The sequence below is a fragment of the Spermophilus citellus genome (assembly GCF_964194105.1).
Source record: "Spermophilus citellus genome assembly, chromosome: 10".
Classification (NCBI taxonomy): Eukaryota; Metazoa; Chordata; class Mammalia; order Rodentia; family Sciuridae; genus Spermophilus; species Spermophilus citellus.
The window spans coordinates 43,213,495-43,230,210 of record NC_138197.1 but is presented as its reverse complement, the minus strand read 5'-3'; positions in this window follow the sequence as shown (position 1 = coordinate 43,230,210).

The following is a 16,716-nucleotide window of genomic DNA, read 5'->3' as shown; positions in this document are numbered from 1 at the left end:
AAGGTCACAGGGAATAAATCCTATGAAAAATCAATTACCTTCCTACAAAGCAGCAAGAAAAAAAATAGAACTTGAAATTCAAAATTACATATAATTTAAATTTGAGTTAAAAACACAAATTATGTACAGATTTAACAATATATGAATAATAGTGACATATTGAAAACCATAAAATATTGTTAGAAAAAATTGAAGAGCAAAGTAAGTGCAGACACTTTCGGTGCTTAATGATAGCTTTTGGTCCTTCTCAAAAATTAATCTGTAGTTTTAAGGACAGCCTAATTGCTATGCCAGTGAGATTTTTGTTAGTATTGTTTACTTGTTCTTATTGAGGAAATGAGAAAAAACAAAGACTTAATTGAAGGTATTGATTAAATTTAAATATACAGCTAAATTTACAGAGGAAAATGATTAAATAATGTCATCACCAAGAGAATGGAGACAGGTATCCATAACTATAAGGGCCTCAAGGGCATATTAAAGAAAATATAATAATGCACAGGAACAAAGAAATCAGCATAAACATTGAAAGGATCTCTAATGAGATCCGCATATGCAAGACGCTGCTAGATGGCTAGAGGTAAAGGCAAAAGACAGAAGCTATTATTATCAGCCACTTGAAAAATACCACAGTGTTCCTGAGGGTCTCCCTAGAGAGGATGCACTGTCTTCTGCTCAGTCATTTCTTCTGTTGACCCCCAGAGAGCAAGACATGACTATACACACTATACACGCCACCCACAAAGAGAAGTCACTGCTGACTACTGAGCTACTTTAGAAAAGGAGTTGTTGCCCATTTTAGTCAGTTTTTAAACTGCTATGACTAAAAGACCTAAAAAAAAACAATTTTAACAAGGAAAGTTTATTTTGTGACTCACAGTTTGAGAAGTGTCAGTCCATAGACAGCTGTCTGCATTCCTTGGGACTTGAGTGAGGTAGAACATCATTTGGTAGAGTGTGGTGGAAGTTGCTCAAGACATCACACCAGAAAGCAGAGAGGGGCTCCACTAGCTAGATACAAAATGTATACCCCAAAGTCACACCCCCAATGACCCACCTCCTCCAGCCACTCCTTACTAACCTAGCTACCACTTAGTTAATCCTTATCAGGGGATAAATTCACTGGTTGGGTTAAGGCTCTTATAACCCAATAATTTCACCTCTAAGCCTTCTTGCATCGTCTCACACATGAGCTCTTGGGGACACCTCACATTCAAAGGCAATGAAGATTGAACTACTTCAGAAAAGGAGTCATTGCCTCTTTTAGTCAGCTTTGCACTGCTGTAACTGTGATAATTGTGATAACATTGCCTTTCCCAACCATGTGTGTCTCCCAACCCTACAAGTGTCCACATTCTAGACTGTGACCTGTGGTCTAGATATCTACATTTCAGATATCAAAGTTGTTGCTATATCAAAGCAAGCTCCTTCACACTATAGACCTCAAAGCTAACCTTTCTTTGCAAGAGCCCATACTCTTAGCACTAGCTCAGCCTCCATATAAAGCTATATGCTTACATGACCTGAGGTCCTCTGGATCTCTTTGTATGCCCATGCCATGTTTTTAGCTCCCTGGCTGCTTTGTAACATCTAAATCTCATACACTGTTAACAATATGTATCTCCCATACAACTACCAGGCAACTTTGGAGAGTGGTACCTGCGCCCTGAGTAATGGGGCCATTAGTGGCTACTACACAGAGGCCACTCATCAGACAGTGATCCTACTGCCACCATAAAAAGACCTGCAAGCCCAAATCAATGCTATAAGAGATTGATTGAGCCACAACTTCTTTGGTGGAAGGAATACAAATTGGGCAGTTCTTACAATCTAAATATCCCAACTTTTGCTACCACTGCAAAGATCAACTTTTGTTTTTTGAGGGTCCTTGTAGTCCCCAGCAACACTGATCTCAGTTCAGAGAACTCCACAGAGAATACAGCTGCAATTTCATTGTTATAAGAACCACTGTGTCCCATAAAACAAGAGCCTTCATACCATCCTGTAAAGACTTTCCACAGCAAAACAAGCCTGTAGCATCTGGAAGAGATGACTGTTCCTCCAACACCCTGACATCAACATAGGGCAACAAAAACGTGAAAAAGAGGAGACATAATACATCAAAACAGCACAATAATTTTGCAACAGTGGACCCCAAAGAAATGGAGATATACAAACTACCTGACAAAGAATTAAAAATAATTGTTTTAAGAAACTTCAGCAACCTTTAAGAAAACACAGAATAAGTCAATGATATTAGGAAAACAATAAAGAATCCCCCCAAAAAAAATTTAACAGTGAAATGGGAATTTTTTTTAAATAGAAATTCTGAAGTTTAAAAACTGAATGACTAAAATAAAAAAAATATTTTGAGTGTCAATAGTAGAATTGACCAAGCAGGAGAATCTGTAATTAATGTCAGATTACATGAAAATATATGCAGCCAAAAAAAGAGGAAAAAAAAGAATAAAAAGAAATGAAGAAAGGTGATGGATGGGATGAATGAAACTGTTGAGGGCCACCGCCCAGTGGGGATGACGCATGGCATTTTGCCAGAAGGGAGTGGTTGAGAGGTGCCTCCAGAGCGCCACTGAGATAATGACGGTTATGTTAAGCTGTGTAGTCAATTGTATATATGACCTTTACTGTCCAGCAATAGGGCGGCTCTTGCTGCCCCTGGGGCCCGCTACTTTGGAGTTCCTGTTGAGTTCTCCCGGGGTTCCAGAGAGTGGGTGCACACGGACCCCCTGGTGGAGGGAGAGGGTTCCCGGGGAGCATGTGGTGTGTGCTGATGGAGTTCGGGAATAAAGAGTTGCTGTTTGAACCTACAAGTGCTTCGTGGCGGCTCGGTTATTTGTGCCCAGCCAGACTGCAGCATGAAACAACATCAAAAGAGAAAATATTAAAATGATAAAAGTTCAAAAATGAAAAAGAGAAGCAAAAGAGAAAAAAAGTTGTTGTTTTTAAAGAAATAATAGCAGAAAACTTCAACTATGCGGAAAGATGTAATTGTCCTTGTACAATACAGGGAGTACAAAGGTTTTGAAACAGATTCAATACAAAGAAGATGACAACAAGGCACATTACAGGTTTGGTATCTTTTATCTGCAATGACTAGAATGAGAGTGTTTGGGATTTCATTTTTTTTTTTTTTTTAGATTTAGGATTACCTACATAAACATAATGAGATAGCTTGAGATAGCAAATAGGGCAGTCTATCATGACATATTTATACTTGAGGATGGACTTCAAGTATAAATATTAAATTCACTTATATTTCAAAAATACCTTACACATAAAGTCATATACTACACCTGAAATTTGACTGTCCTATCACATAAGATCAGGTATGAAGTTTTCCACTTGTGGAGTCAGGTTGGCACTCAAAAGGTTTTGAATGTTGAAGAATTTAGAATTTTGAATTTTTGCATTAGGGATAATCTAACTGTACAAACTAATGATTAAAATCAAAGGAAAAGGAAGAACCATAAAACACATCACATATAAAGGAGCTTTAATAAGGTTAGCAGCAGACTTTTCACCATAAACATTACAGAACAAGAAAGAAAGTAGGATTACATATTCTTGTGGAAGGTAAAAAAATAATAATAATAATTAAAGAAATAAATACTAAAATTTCCAACTAAAACTACATACAAAAGTATCTTTCAGAAATGGAGAAATAAAGACTTTCTCATACAAAAACCTGAGGGAGCTCATGACCATCAGACTTGTGTTACAAGAAATGTTAAATGGAGTTCTTTAAACTGAAAGAATACTGCTTAGTGAAAAAAAAATAACAGACAAAACAAAAACATGGATGTATAAAACTCACTGGTAGAAGGGAGTACCCAGTTACATTGAGAATACTCTAATTTATACCAGTTATCTGTAAGTCACTTTTATCTTTTCTATGAATTTTAGAGGCCATAACTGTTAAAAGTAATAATAGAAGTAAAAATTTGTTAAGAGGTATATAATTTAAAAAGATATAAGTTGTAACATCACAAACATAAATTGTAAGTGGATGGCAGTAAAAGTACAGAGTGGTTTGATGCTTTTCAAGTTAAATTGTCATTATGTTAAAACAATCTGTTAATAACATGTTTTACCTAAGCTTCAATGTAACTATCAGTAAACACCTAGAGTAGATTATCAAAGATAAAAGTGAATTATAAAGAATACCACCAGAGAAAATATTCTAATCAAAATGGAAAATAAGACTGGAAAAAGTAACTAAAAGAAATCTATAAGATTTTTTGAGTCCTTCGTATATTCTGGATATTAGGGCTCTGTCTGAAGTGTGAGGGGTAAAAATTTGTTCCCAGGATGTAGGCTCTCTATTCACCTCTCTTATTGTTTCTCTTGCTGAGAAAAAACTTTTTAGTTTAAGTAAGTCCCATTTATTTATTCTTGTTATTAACTCTTGGGCTATGGGCGCCCTATTAAGGAATTTGGAGCCCGGCCCCACAATATGTAGATCGTAGCCAACTTTTTCTTCTATCAGACACAGTGTCTCTGATTTGATATATAGCTCCTTGATACATTTTAAGTTAACTTTTGTGCATGGCGAGAGAAAGGGATTCAGTTTCATTTTGTTGCATATGGATTTCCAATTTTCCCAGCACCATTTGTTGAAGATGCTATCCTTCCTCCATTGCATGCTTTTAGCCCCTTTATCAAATATAAGAAAGTTGTAATTTTGTGGATTGGTTTCTGTGTCCTCTATTCTGTACCATTGGTCCACCCGCCTGTTTTGGTATCAGTACCATGCTGTTTTTGTTACTATTGCTTTGTAGTACAGTTTGAACTCTGGTATCGCTATACCTCCAGATACACACTTCCTGCTTAGAATTGCTTTTGCTATTCTGGGTCTTTTGTTTTTCCATATGAATTTCATGATTGCTTTCTCTATTTCTACAAGAAATGCCATTGGGATTTTAATTGGCATTGCATTAAACCTGTAGAGAACTTTGGGTAGTATCGCCATTTTGATGATGCTAGTTCTGCCTATCCATGAACAGGGTACATTTTTCCATCTTCTGAGATCTTCTTCTATCTCTCTTTAGGGTTCTGTAGTTTTCATTGTATAAATCTTTCACCACTTTTGTTAGGTTGATTCCCAAGTATTTTATTTTCTTTGAGGATATTGTGAATGGAGTGGTTTTCCTCATTTCCATTTCAGAAGTTTTGTTGCTGATATACAGGAATGCCTTTGATTTATGCGTGTTGATTTTATATCCTGCCACTTGCTGAATTCATTTATTAACTCTAGCAGTTTCTTTGTAGACCCTTTTGGGTCTGTTAAATATATTATCATGTCATCCGCAAATAGCGATAATTTAAGTTCTTCTTTTCCTATTTTTATGCCTTTAATTTCTTTTGTCTGTCTAATTGCTCTGGCTAGTGTTTCAAGAACTAAATTGAATAGAAGTGGTGATAGAGGGCATCCCTGTCTTGTTCCAGATTTTAGAAGGAATGCCTTCAGTTTTTCTCCATTTAGGATGATGCTAGCCTGAGGTTTAGCATATATAGCTTTTACAATGTTGAGGTAAGTTCCTGTTATCCCTAGTTTTTCTAGTGTTTTGAACATAAAGGGATGCTGTACTTTGTCAAATGCTTTTTTTGCATCTATCGAGATGATCATATGGTTCTTGTCTTTAAGTCTATTGATGTGGTGAATAGTATTTATTGATTTCCGTATATTGAACCAGCCTTGCATCCCAGGGATGAATCCTACTTGATCATGGTGTACAAATAACCCAATCAACAAATGGGCCAAGGACCTGAACAGACACTTCACAGAGGAGGACATACAATCAATCAACAAGTACATGAAAAAATGCTTACCATCTCTAGCAGTCAGAGAAATGCAAATCAAAACCACCCTAAGATACCATCTCACTTCAGTAAGATTGGCAGCCATTATGAAGTCAAACAACAATAAGTGTTGGCGAGGATGTGGGGAAAAGGGTACACTTGTACACTGCTGGTGGGACTGCAAATTGGTAAGGCCAATTTGGAAAGCGGTATGGAGATACCTGGGAAAGCTTGGAATGGATCCACCATTTGACCCAGCTATCGCCCTCCTTGGATTATTCCCTGAGGATCTTAAAAGAGCGTACTATAGGGATACTGCCACATCAATGATCATAGTGGCACAATTCACAATAGCTAGACTGTGGAACCAACCGAGATGCCCTTCAATAGATGCATGGATAAAAAAAAAAAAAATGTGGCATCTATACACAATGGAGTACTACGCAGCAATAAAAAATGACAAAATCATAGAATTTGCAGGGAAATGGATGGCATTAGAGCAGATTATGCTAAGTGAAGCTAGCCAATCCTTAAAAAACAAATGTCAAATATCTTCTTTGATATAAAGAGAGCAACTAAGAACAGAACAGGGAGGAAGAGCATGAGGAAAAGATTAATATTAAACAAAGACGAGTGGGGAGAGAGAACGGGAGAGAGAAGGGAAAGCATATGGAAATGGTAGGAGACCCTCAAAATTACATAGAAAAGGATGTGAGGGGAAAGGGGGGAGGGAAACAAGGGAGAGAATTGAACAACAGCAGATGAGGTAGAGAGGGATGATGGGTGGGGAGGGGAGGGGGGATAGTAGGGGATAGGAAAGGTAGCAGAATACAACAGTCACTAATATGCCATTATGTAAAAATGTGAGTGTGTAACCGATGTGAGTCTGCAATTTGTATTTGGGGTAAAAATGGGAGTTCATAACCCAATTGAGTCAAATGTATGAAAGATGATATATCATGAGCTTTGTAATGTTTTGAACAACCAATTAAAAAATATATAAAAAAAGAAATCTATAAGATCACAAGAAAATACTTAACAAAATGGAAATAGGAAGTACCTACACATCAGTAATTACCTTGAATGAATCAAATTAGCCAACAAAATGATAGCCTTCCCTAGGCACGGTGTCATCCATGCAGTCCCAGAAACTCAGGATGCTAAGGCAGGAGGTTCACAAGTTCAAAGACAGACTTTTCCATATATATAGTGAGACACTAAGCAACTTCAGGAGACCCTGTTTCAAAATAAAAAATAGAAGGGACTGGGAATGCAGCTCAGCGATAAAGCTGAGGTTCAATCCCAATAAAAAATTAATTAATTAATTAATTAGTTAATTAAAATAAGATATTAGGTTAACTAAATGGTTTTTAAATTTATATATAAATTATTCCAAGCAAATGGCAACCAAAAGAAAGCAGGGGTAACAATAACTCTATCTAATAAAATACATTTTTAATTAAAATCTGAAAAATGAAGCAAATAGGGCAGTCTATCATGACAAAGAAATTAATTATCAAGAAGCTATAACAATTGAAAAAATAAATGATACAACATCAGAGCACCAAAATATATAAAGTAAAAATATATCTTAAACAAAGGGGAATAGACTGATATAGAATTACAGTATGATACACCAATACTTTTCTTTCAAGAATGGACATATCATCCAGACAGAAAATAAATATAAGAAAATACTGGACTTGAATTATGTTTAATAGCAAATTAACCTAACATATACAGAATACTCTATCCAACATCACTTGAATATACATTCTTTTCAATCCATTTAGACCATTCACCAGAATAGATATTTGGGGCACAAAATTAGTGTTAATAGACTTAGGGAGATTGAAATCAAATCAAATATCTTTTCTGGCCAGTGCTGTGCAGCTAAAAATCTACTGTAAGATGAATTTTGGAAAATTCACAAATATATGGAAATTAAACAATATTTTCCTGAATAACCATTGAGTCAAAGAAAATTTTCAAAAGTAATTTAAACAATATGAGGCAAAAAAATTGAAACACTATACCAAACCTATGGCATACAGAAAAATCATTTCCAAAAGGTAAGTTTATAGAAATAAATGCCTAAATTAAAAAAAAAGAAAGAAAAACAAAATTTGAATTAAAAATATAATGTTATACCATAAGGAACTAAAAAAAAGAACAAATTAAACCTCAAGTATGTACAAGAAAAATATTTATAAGATTGTATCAAGAATATATAAAAAATGATCTAGAAACACAATTCCAAATGTCAATGCAATTGAATTAAGTTTTTGAAAAGATAAACAAAATTTAGAAATATTTATCAAGACCTAAAAAAATCCAAGATAAATAAAATTACTAATAAAAGAGGAGATACAAAATTACAGAGAATCACAAAAGACTATTATGGACAATTGTAATCTAAAATATTGGACAACCTAGAAAAAATGTAATTTTCTAAACAAAGACAGCCTACCAAAACTGAAACTATGAAGAGAGAAGAAATCTGAATAGTCCAATAAGGAGTAATATGATTTTTATGGAAAATCTCAGGAAAGAAAAACCTTCATCCTACTTATTTCATTAATGAATTATACCATATATTTTAAAATAACTGATAGTTATCTTTCTCAAACTCTTCCAAAAAAAAAAAAAAAAAAAAAAAACAGTGAAGGAGAGAAAACTTCTGTGTGGTCTATGTTCTTTTCAAGATTATATGTTTTGTCTTCATTGTCTGATGTCCTATCTTCCAAGTGGTTTACTCTGTTTGTGATGCTTTCATTTGAGCTTTTAATTTGGTTTATTGTTTCTTTTATTTCAAAGATTTTTTTTTAACCTCTATCTCCCTGTTGAGGTGACCTTTTGCTTCCTGTATTTGTTTATGTAGCTCCTTTCCGAAGGAGCCTGTATTTGCTCTCTTATATCTTCCTTGAGTTCACAGAACATTTTAGCCTTGTACATCCTGAACTCCTTATCTGTAATTTCTTCTGCTGTGGCTGCCAATAATTCTAATGATGCGGTGTCTTGATTTTTTTGTGGAACTTTATTTCTTTGTCTTTTCATGTTGCTTGTGTGTCTGTAGGCCTGGGGTATTATTGTTTTTACCCTATAGATTTGTAGTGCTCTTTTAGGGTTCCAAGATCTCTCTTTTGTGGGGAAGGATAATGTTAGCAGATCCCAATATCAACAATATACCATCTATGACAATTTGTTGTTATTAAGACTTTTACAGTTTAGTCTCAATGTACAGAAATGTTGGATTCAATTATTATCTAAACTATAATCAATAGTTTTTTTAATATGCTTTACAGTTTCTTATGGTGAACAACAAACTGGGGTTCAGGTGTAGGATGATATGCTGAGGAGTTAGGATGAGAGGATATAGAGTTAATATATCTTAGGAAGTGTAAAAGAGAAATCTAATGAAGAGTGCTAGTAGCAAGAGAACAGACAGGAAGTAATTTAGGGTAGACAAGTACGTGGGAGGACAGTAGAGTACATAAAACAAACACACATATGTATTTAGAAAAATACAGGATGTTAAAATAGTAAAATTTGGAGGAGGAATGAAAAATGAAAGAAGAAAAAAGAAAAGAAAAAAAGGGCATATACAACACCTCTATATTGTATTATTCAGAAGACTCAGTCCTCAAAATGTTTTTCATGCAAAGTTCTTGGTTTCACATATGTTGGGGATGTGAGGGCCAGAGGATAGAGGGGTAGAAGAGAAAGAGGAAAACAAAAATATACTCAAAGGAAGAAAACAGGGTTGTTGCTAATTTTAGAGATCTGTATTTTTCCTGCTTCTCTTCTCATCCAATAGGTGGGGTCGTCTATTGTAAGCTGGTGTCTCTGCTCTCAGGATAGTGGAGGTAACTAGCTTGGGAAGACTGGCTCTGGTTCAGGGCTCCTAGAAGCTGGAAGTTCTTACCTGCCAGTCCCTGCAGGAAGACTGCGCCTCACGGGTCTCTTTTGGGGACTGCTCCTATGACTTGAACGCCCGATACTATGGTTCTATCTCCCTATCTTGCCTGGAGATTTCCCAGTTCCCGGTCTCTCTGTTAAGCTCCAAACTTCAGCCCCATCTCCCTCTCCCTTAGCAGTTCCCAACTGGAGGACCTCTCACACCAAGGCTCACACCAGGTAGGCGGCGCCCTGGTGAGACTACACACCTGTCCAACTGAGAGCTGTTTTATGATGGGTAGTTACTGTGTTGAGTTATTCGCCCCTGGGGAGAGTGGGAGTTGGAAACATACCTGGCCACAGGAAGATTCAATGAGAGCTGCCCCCATCAAATATGGCAAGAAGGGTGGTCCAAAATGGAGGCAGCCTGCTTCCAGCGCCAGGGTGTCTGGTGAGGTAGGGGGAGCCAAGCGATGGCGTTTGTGCTGTGGGTAGGTAGCAGCTGAGTAACCTGCGTGCGAATGGAGCAAAGTTTGAGAGTTCTGCAGAGGTGCTGACGGGTGATTCTGCTAAGGCACTCAGGAGCCCTGCATGGGCTACTACTGTGGGCTTTGGGTTTTAGGAGTCTGGAGTCCTACTCAAACACTGAGGCTCAGAGCCCTTTGCAGGGGTCACAGTGCCGGTGATTTCTGCAGAAATCAGCTGTGTAGCAATGCTCTAACATTCTCAGAGATGCAGTATTCCGACTAGGTGAGATCTGGATCACAGAGCAATACAGAATGCTGCCTCCCTTTGGCCCGCCATCTTCTCTTTCCAGAAGACAGAAAACTTCTAAACTCATTTTGAAAACCAGTTTCACCTTGACCCTAAAGCCTGATGAAGAAACTACAAGCAAACAAAATTGTAAACCAGAATCCCTTGTGAACAGATGTAATATTTGCAACAAAATACTAACAAACTAAGTTCAATAGCACATTAAAAAGTCTTCTTCATGATCAAGTGGGTTTGAACCCTGGGGTACAAGGATGGTTCAACATGTGCCAATTAATAAGCATTATACACCAAATTAACAGAACAAAGGACAGAAACCATATGATCACCCCAATAGATGCAGAAAAGGCATCCAGAAAATCAACATCTTTACATAAAAACTAGTGAGAGTCCTAACCAAAACAATTAGGCAAGTAAAAGAATAATTTACTGTGATGTGTGTAGATACTGAGTTTGCTTTTGTGATCTATAATTTTAAAATTGTATCCCCCAAAATTAGAATCAAGCTACAGTTTGGATTTATACATGACATAATCTTATATAGAAAACCATAACACTTCACCAAAAATCATTGGTGCTAATAAAAAAATTCAGTAAAGTTGAAGTTTGAAAAAATCACAAATCTGAGTTTGTTTCTATACACTAATAGGAAACTATCCAAAAACCAAATTAAGAAAATCCTAAAAGAGCTGCCAAAATAATGTCCTGTGTTTATGGACTGTAAACTTTTACATTGTTAAAAAAATATTAATAGTATCCAAAGTGATCTATAGATTCAAGGACATTTCTATCAAAATTTCAATGAATTTTAGTACTAAAATTCCTATGGGATCACAAAAAAAAAATTCTGAATAATGAGAGCAATCTTAAGGAAAAAGAACAATGTCAGAGGTATTACATTAACTGATTTCAGTAACAAAAATAACATTACACTGGCATAAAAATCAGACACATAGATCTATGGAACAGAATAAAGAACATAGAAATAAACCCATACATTTATAGTCAATTGATTTTCAGCGAAGATGACAAGAGCGTATATTTGGGAAACAACAGTCTCTTTAATAAAGGGTGTTGAAACAACTCAGTATCTGCACACATCACAGTAAATTCAACTTCACAGTAAATCCTCAACTTACATCATATACAAAAATCACCTGAAAATGGATTAAGGACTTTAAAGTAAGAACTTAAACTGTAGAACTACTAGAAGAAAACAGAAAAAAAACTGCATACCATTTGTCTGATTATCTTTTTGAGGGGATACAATTTTAAAATTACAGATCACAAAAGCAAAAAGAGAGACAAATTGAGAAGCTCTGGGCACACATGCACACACAAAAATCTATGAACAAAGTGAAGAAACAATTTATAGAATGGGGAAATGTGTTGCAAATCATACATCAAAGCACTAACTGTGCAAAATATAAGAAACACAAACAACTGAATACTAAGAAAACAATTTGATTAGAAAAATCTCAAAGGAGGGCTGGGGTTGTGGCTCAGTGGTAGAGTGCTTGCCTAGCACATGTGAGGCCCTGGGTTCAACCCTCAGCACCACATAAAGCTGAAATAAAAATATTGTGTCTACCTACAACTAAAAAAAAACATTTAAAAAGAAAAGAAAATCTCAAAGGACTTGAACTAATTTCTCCAAAAACATATAATGATCAACAAGCTTATTAAAATTAAAAAACTCAATATCAGTATAATCATTAGGGAAATGTAAATTCAAATCATAATGAGATACAACCTCACAACTGTTAAGAATGTCTATCAAAAAGACAAATGATAACAAGCGTTAGTGTGGAGATGGAAAAAAAAAAAAAACCCACAGTCCTTACACACTGTTTCTAGAAATTTGGTGGAACCATTATTAATTAAAAACAGAGATATCCATATGATTTGGCAAATCCATTTCTGAGCATATACATAAAAATCTGAAATCAGTATTTTGAAAAGATATCTATGCTCCTTGTTCCTTACAATATTAAGTACCATAGCCAAGATATGGAATTAGCTAAAGTGTCCATCAATAGATGAATAGATGGAGAAAATTGTATTTATAGTGAAACACTCTTTAGTAAAAAAGATTTTAGACTATACCTACAACATGGGTGACCATGGAGGACTTTAATTGAAATAAGTTAGACATAAAAAGACAAATTCCACATCATCTCACTCATATATGAAATCTAAACAAGTCCAACTCAAAAACAGTGAGTAAAATGGTGGTCAGTAGAATCTCAGGGAGTGGAGGGATTGGTGAGATGTTAATAGAAGGACACAAAATTACAGTTATGCTAGAGGAATAAGTTCAAGAGATACACTATAATTTATGGAAACTATAGTAAAAAAAACAATACAATGTATAATTGAACATTGTTAATAGAGTAGTCATTAATTTTTCACACCACAAAATAAATTACAAGTGAGGTAGTACACAAGTTAAATAATGCTACTTAGTTATTGCACAAATCATACATATATAAAAGCATCATGTTTTACAACATAAGCGTGTACTATTTTTCCTTGTGAATAATTAAAAACATACAAATTAAAGTCCTAAATATTTATGTGGTAAAATTTTGACAATAAAAATACTTGATAAACAATAACTAGGAAGAAATCTATAGTTATTTTATAATTAAAAATCAAATGTATCATTTATGTGCAATTATAAAATCAAAGCATGTGTATTCCATTACATCAGATTAAAATCAGAAAGAATTTATTGGCAAAACAAGGAGAAAAGAGAAATTAAGTATAAATGTATTAATTTCATTTCTCTCTACAAGTAGCATAACATAATAGTTAAAACTAAATTTTAAGCATATGTAATAAACTAAAATTATACATTAACTAATTTGTCATAAATACTGCATAAATCATTATAATATGTAAAAGCACATGTAATATGATGAAGAAGAAAAGTAACCTGATTAAAACAGATAATATAACAAAGTATGATTAAGTCAAATCAACTGCATCTGTCAAATCAAAGGAAATATTTTAGTAGGATCATCAACTATATATTACTTTACTATATAAAGTAAGTTTCACCCACATAATTAGATATATAAAGAGAATATAGCCATTAAAAAAAAAGGCCGCTCTTTATATACTCATAAAAGTAGCCTTCAAATAAAAATTTTAAAATAAGAAATGGTTAGTGATTCTTTTCACATTTTTTAAAATACCCTCATGTATATGCACACAATATCCATAAAAACATGCAAACAATATTTTGGCAAGAATATAGAAAAAATATCTGAATATTGATTTTCTTTGCAAACAAAATTTGCAAGAGAGTTGGTGGAGCTGTTTTTCACAGTGTATTATTTTATATAATTTAAATTTTATGTATTTACATATTTTGACCATTCAAATGTAAGTAACATTGTTTATAAGAAGGAAGTTTTTCTTTTCTATCTAAGTACCTTTTACACTTCTTTCCATGAAATTTAGATAAATCAGTAGTTTAAAAAATATATTCGTTTTATATCCCTTGCTTATCAGGCTTGAATGCTTATAAGTTTTGTGGGGGTTGAAACCAAAAATGTTCCTCATTACACAGAACCTGGCCTGCAAATAGGCTCTAAATATGTATACTTCACCAAATGAATAAATATAACCATGTGAATGAAAGAGTAGGTGATTCAATCAAGAAGAGATAAGGAGTCAAGCAAGTTTTTAGAACTTATTTAAGGTAGTAAGCAATCAAATACAAGCTAAAAGTAAAATGGAATATTTTGCCTATCTAATTTGCATAGTACTTCGTAATTGTAACATACACTTATTAAAATATGCAAACAAGCACTTGCAAATATTGCTGTTAGAGAAATCTTTACATAAACATTTGTAAAATGGAAAAGTCAATGAAATGTAAGTTTACAAACAAAAAATCATTGACTAAAAAATATATAAACTCATTATGAAATACTATGCAGATATACATATTATTTTACAATAATTACATAAAAATTCACCTATTAAAAACCAAACTGATTATGTTGCTGTACATAGTTTTTTTTTTCAAAAGAAAAATGCATGCACATAGCAGACACAAAATCATTGCAAGAATACTGCAAGTATACAAGGCAACAATTTCAGAATGATTATATCTTAATGTCACAGGTTTTGTACATTAATGTATTTTCCAGATTTTCTATAATGAACATGTATGACTTTTTAAAATTATAATATTCATAGCAGGAAGATGACATCATGGATGATAAAAAAGTTTGAGAATAAATTGGCAAAGCCATAAAAATAAAACAAAAAAGAAACATATAGTTCCTATTATGGGACCTCATCATATATAACATTTTAAAACATTTATTTTACAGACAATTTAGACAGAAAATGTGTTGGCATCTTGATTAATGATCATGTGTTAGACTTTGGGTCCTGGATTCAAATATAGCTCTATTTCCCACCAGAGATGAGTCACTTGCATGTACCAGGTTGTCTTTATGAAAATAAAGAGTGATGAAACAAAGGACAGATTTCCAAGTATAGATTCCCTTCAACTTCTTCAAGTTTGTTTCCATACCTGAAGTGATGATGTTGGTGACAACCTTAAAAGAATTTAATAAAAAATAATGCTCACAGAAATGCGTAGAACACATCCATCTTGGTGAATGTATGTACACCATATATGTACAATTTATAATTAACATAGACTGTCTATATGTAAATATAGATACAGATTGCATGCCTGCGAAAACGGAGACCTATAATCTTAAACTGACAAACGAAAATATATTTCAAAGCTACATTTTTTAAAAGAAAGGAGGGATGCCCTCTCTCACCACTTCTGTTCAACATAGTTCTTGAAACACTGGCCAGAGCAATTAGACAGACGAAAGAAATTAAAGGCATAAAAATAGGAAAAGAAGAACTTAAATTATCACTATTTGTGGATGACATGATTCTATACCTAGAAGACCCAAAAGGGTCTACAAAAAAACTACTAGAACTAATAAATGATTTCAGCAAAGTGGCAGGATATAAAATCAACACGCATAAATCAAAGGCATTTCTGTATATCAGCGACAAAACTTCTGAAACGGAAATGAGGAAAAACACTCCATTCACAATATCCTCAAAAAAAATAAAATACTTGGGAATCAACCTAACAAAAGAGGTGAAAGACTTATACAATGAAAACTACAGAACCCTAAAGAGAGAAATTGAAGAAGATCTTAGAAGATGGAAAAATATACCCTGTTCATGGATAGGCAGAACTAACATCATCAAAATGGCGATATTACCCAAAGTTCTCTATAGGTTTAATGCAATGCCAATCAAAATCCCAATGGCATTTCTTGTAGAAATAGAGAAAGCAATCATGAAATTCATATGGAAAAATAAAAGACCCAGAATAGCAAAAACAATGCTGAGCAGGAAGTGTGAATCAGGTGGTATAGCGATACCAGAGTTCAATCTATACTACAGAGCAATAGTAACAAAAACAGCATGGTATTGGTACCAAAACAGGCGGGTGGACCAATGGTACAGAATAGAGGACACAGAAACAACCCACAAAACTACAACTTTCTTATATTTAATAAAGGGGCTAAAAGCATGCAATGGAGGAAGGATAGCATCTTCAACAAATGGTGCTGGGAAAATTGGAAATCCATATGCAACAAAATGAAACTGAATCCCTTTCTCTCACCATGCACAAAAGTTAACTCAAAATGGATCAAGAAGCTTGATATCAAACCAGAGACAAGGCATCTGATAGAAGAAAAAGTTGGCTACGACCTACATACTGTGGGGTCGGGCTCCAAATTCCTCAATAGGACACCCATAGCACAAGAGTTAATATCTAGAATCAACAAATGGGACTTGCTCAAACTAAAAAGTTTTTTCTCAGCAAAAGAAACAATAAGAGAGGTAAATAGGGAGCCTACATCATGGGAACAAATCTTTACTCCTCACACTTCAGATAGAGCCCTAATATCCAGAGTATATAAAGAACTCAAAAAATTAGACAATAAGATAACAAATAACCCAATCAACAAATGGGCCAAGGACCTAAACAGACACTTCTCAGAGGAGGACATACAATCAATCAACAAGTACATGAAAAAATGCTCACCATCGCTAGCAGTCAGAGAAATGCAAATCAAAACCACCCTAAGATACCATCTCACTCCAGTAAGATTGGCAGCCACTATGAAGTCAAACAACAAGTGCTGGAGAGGATGTGGAGAATAG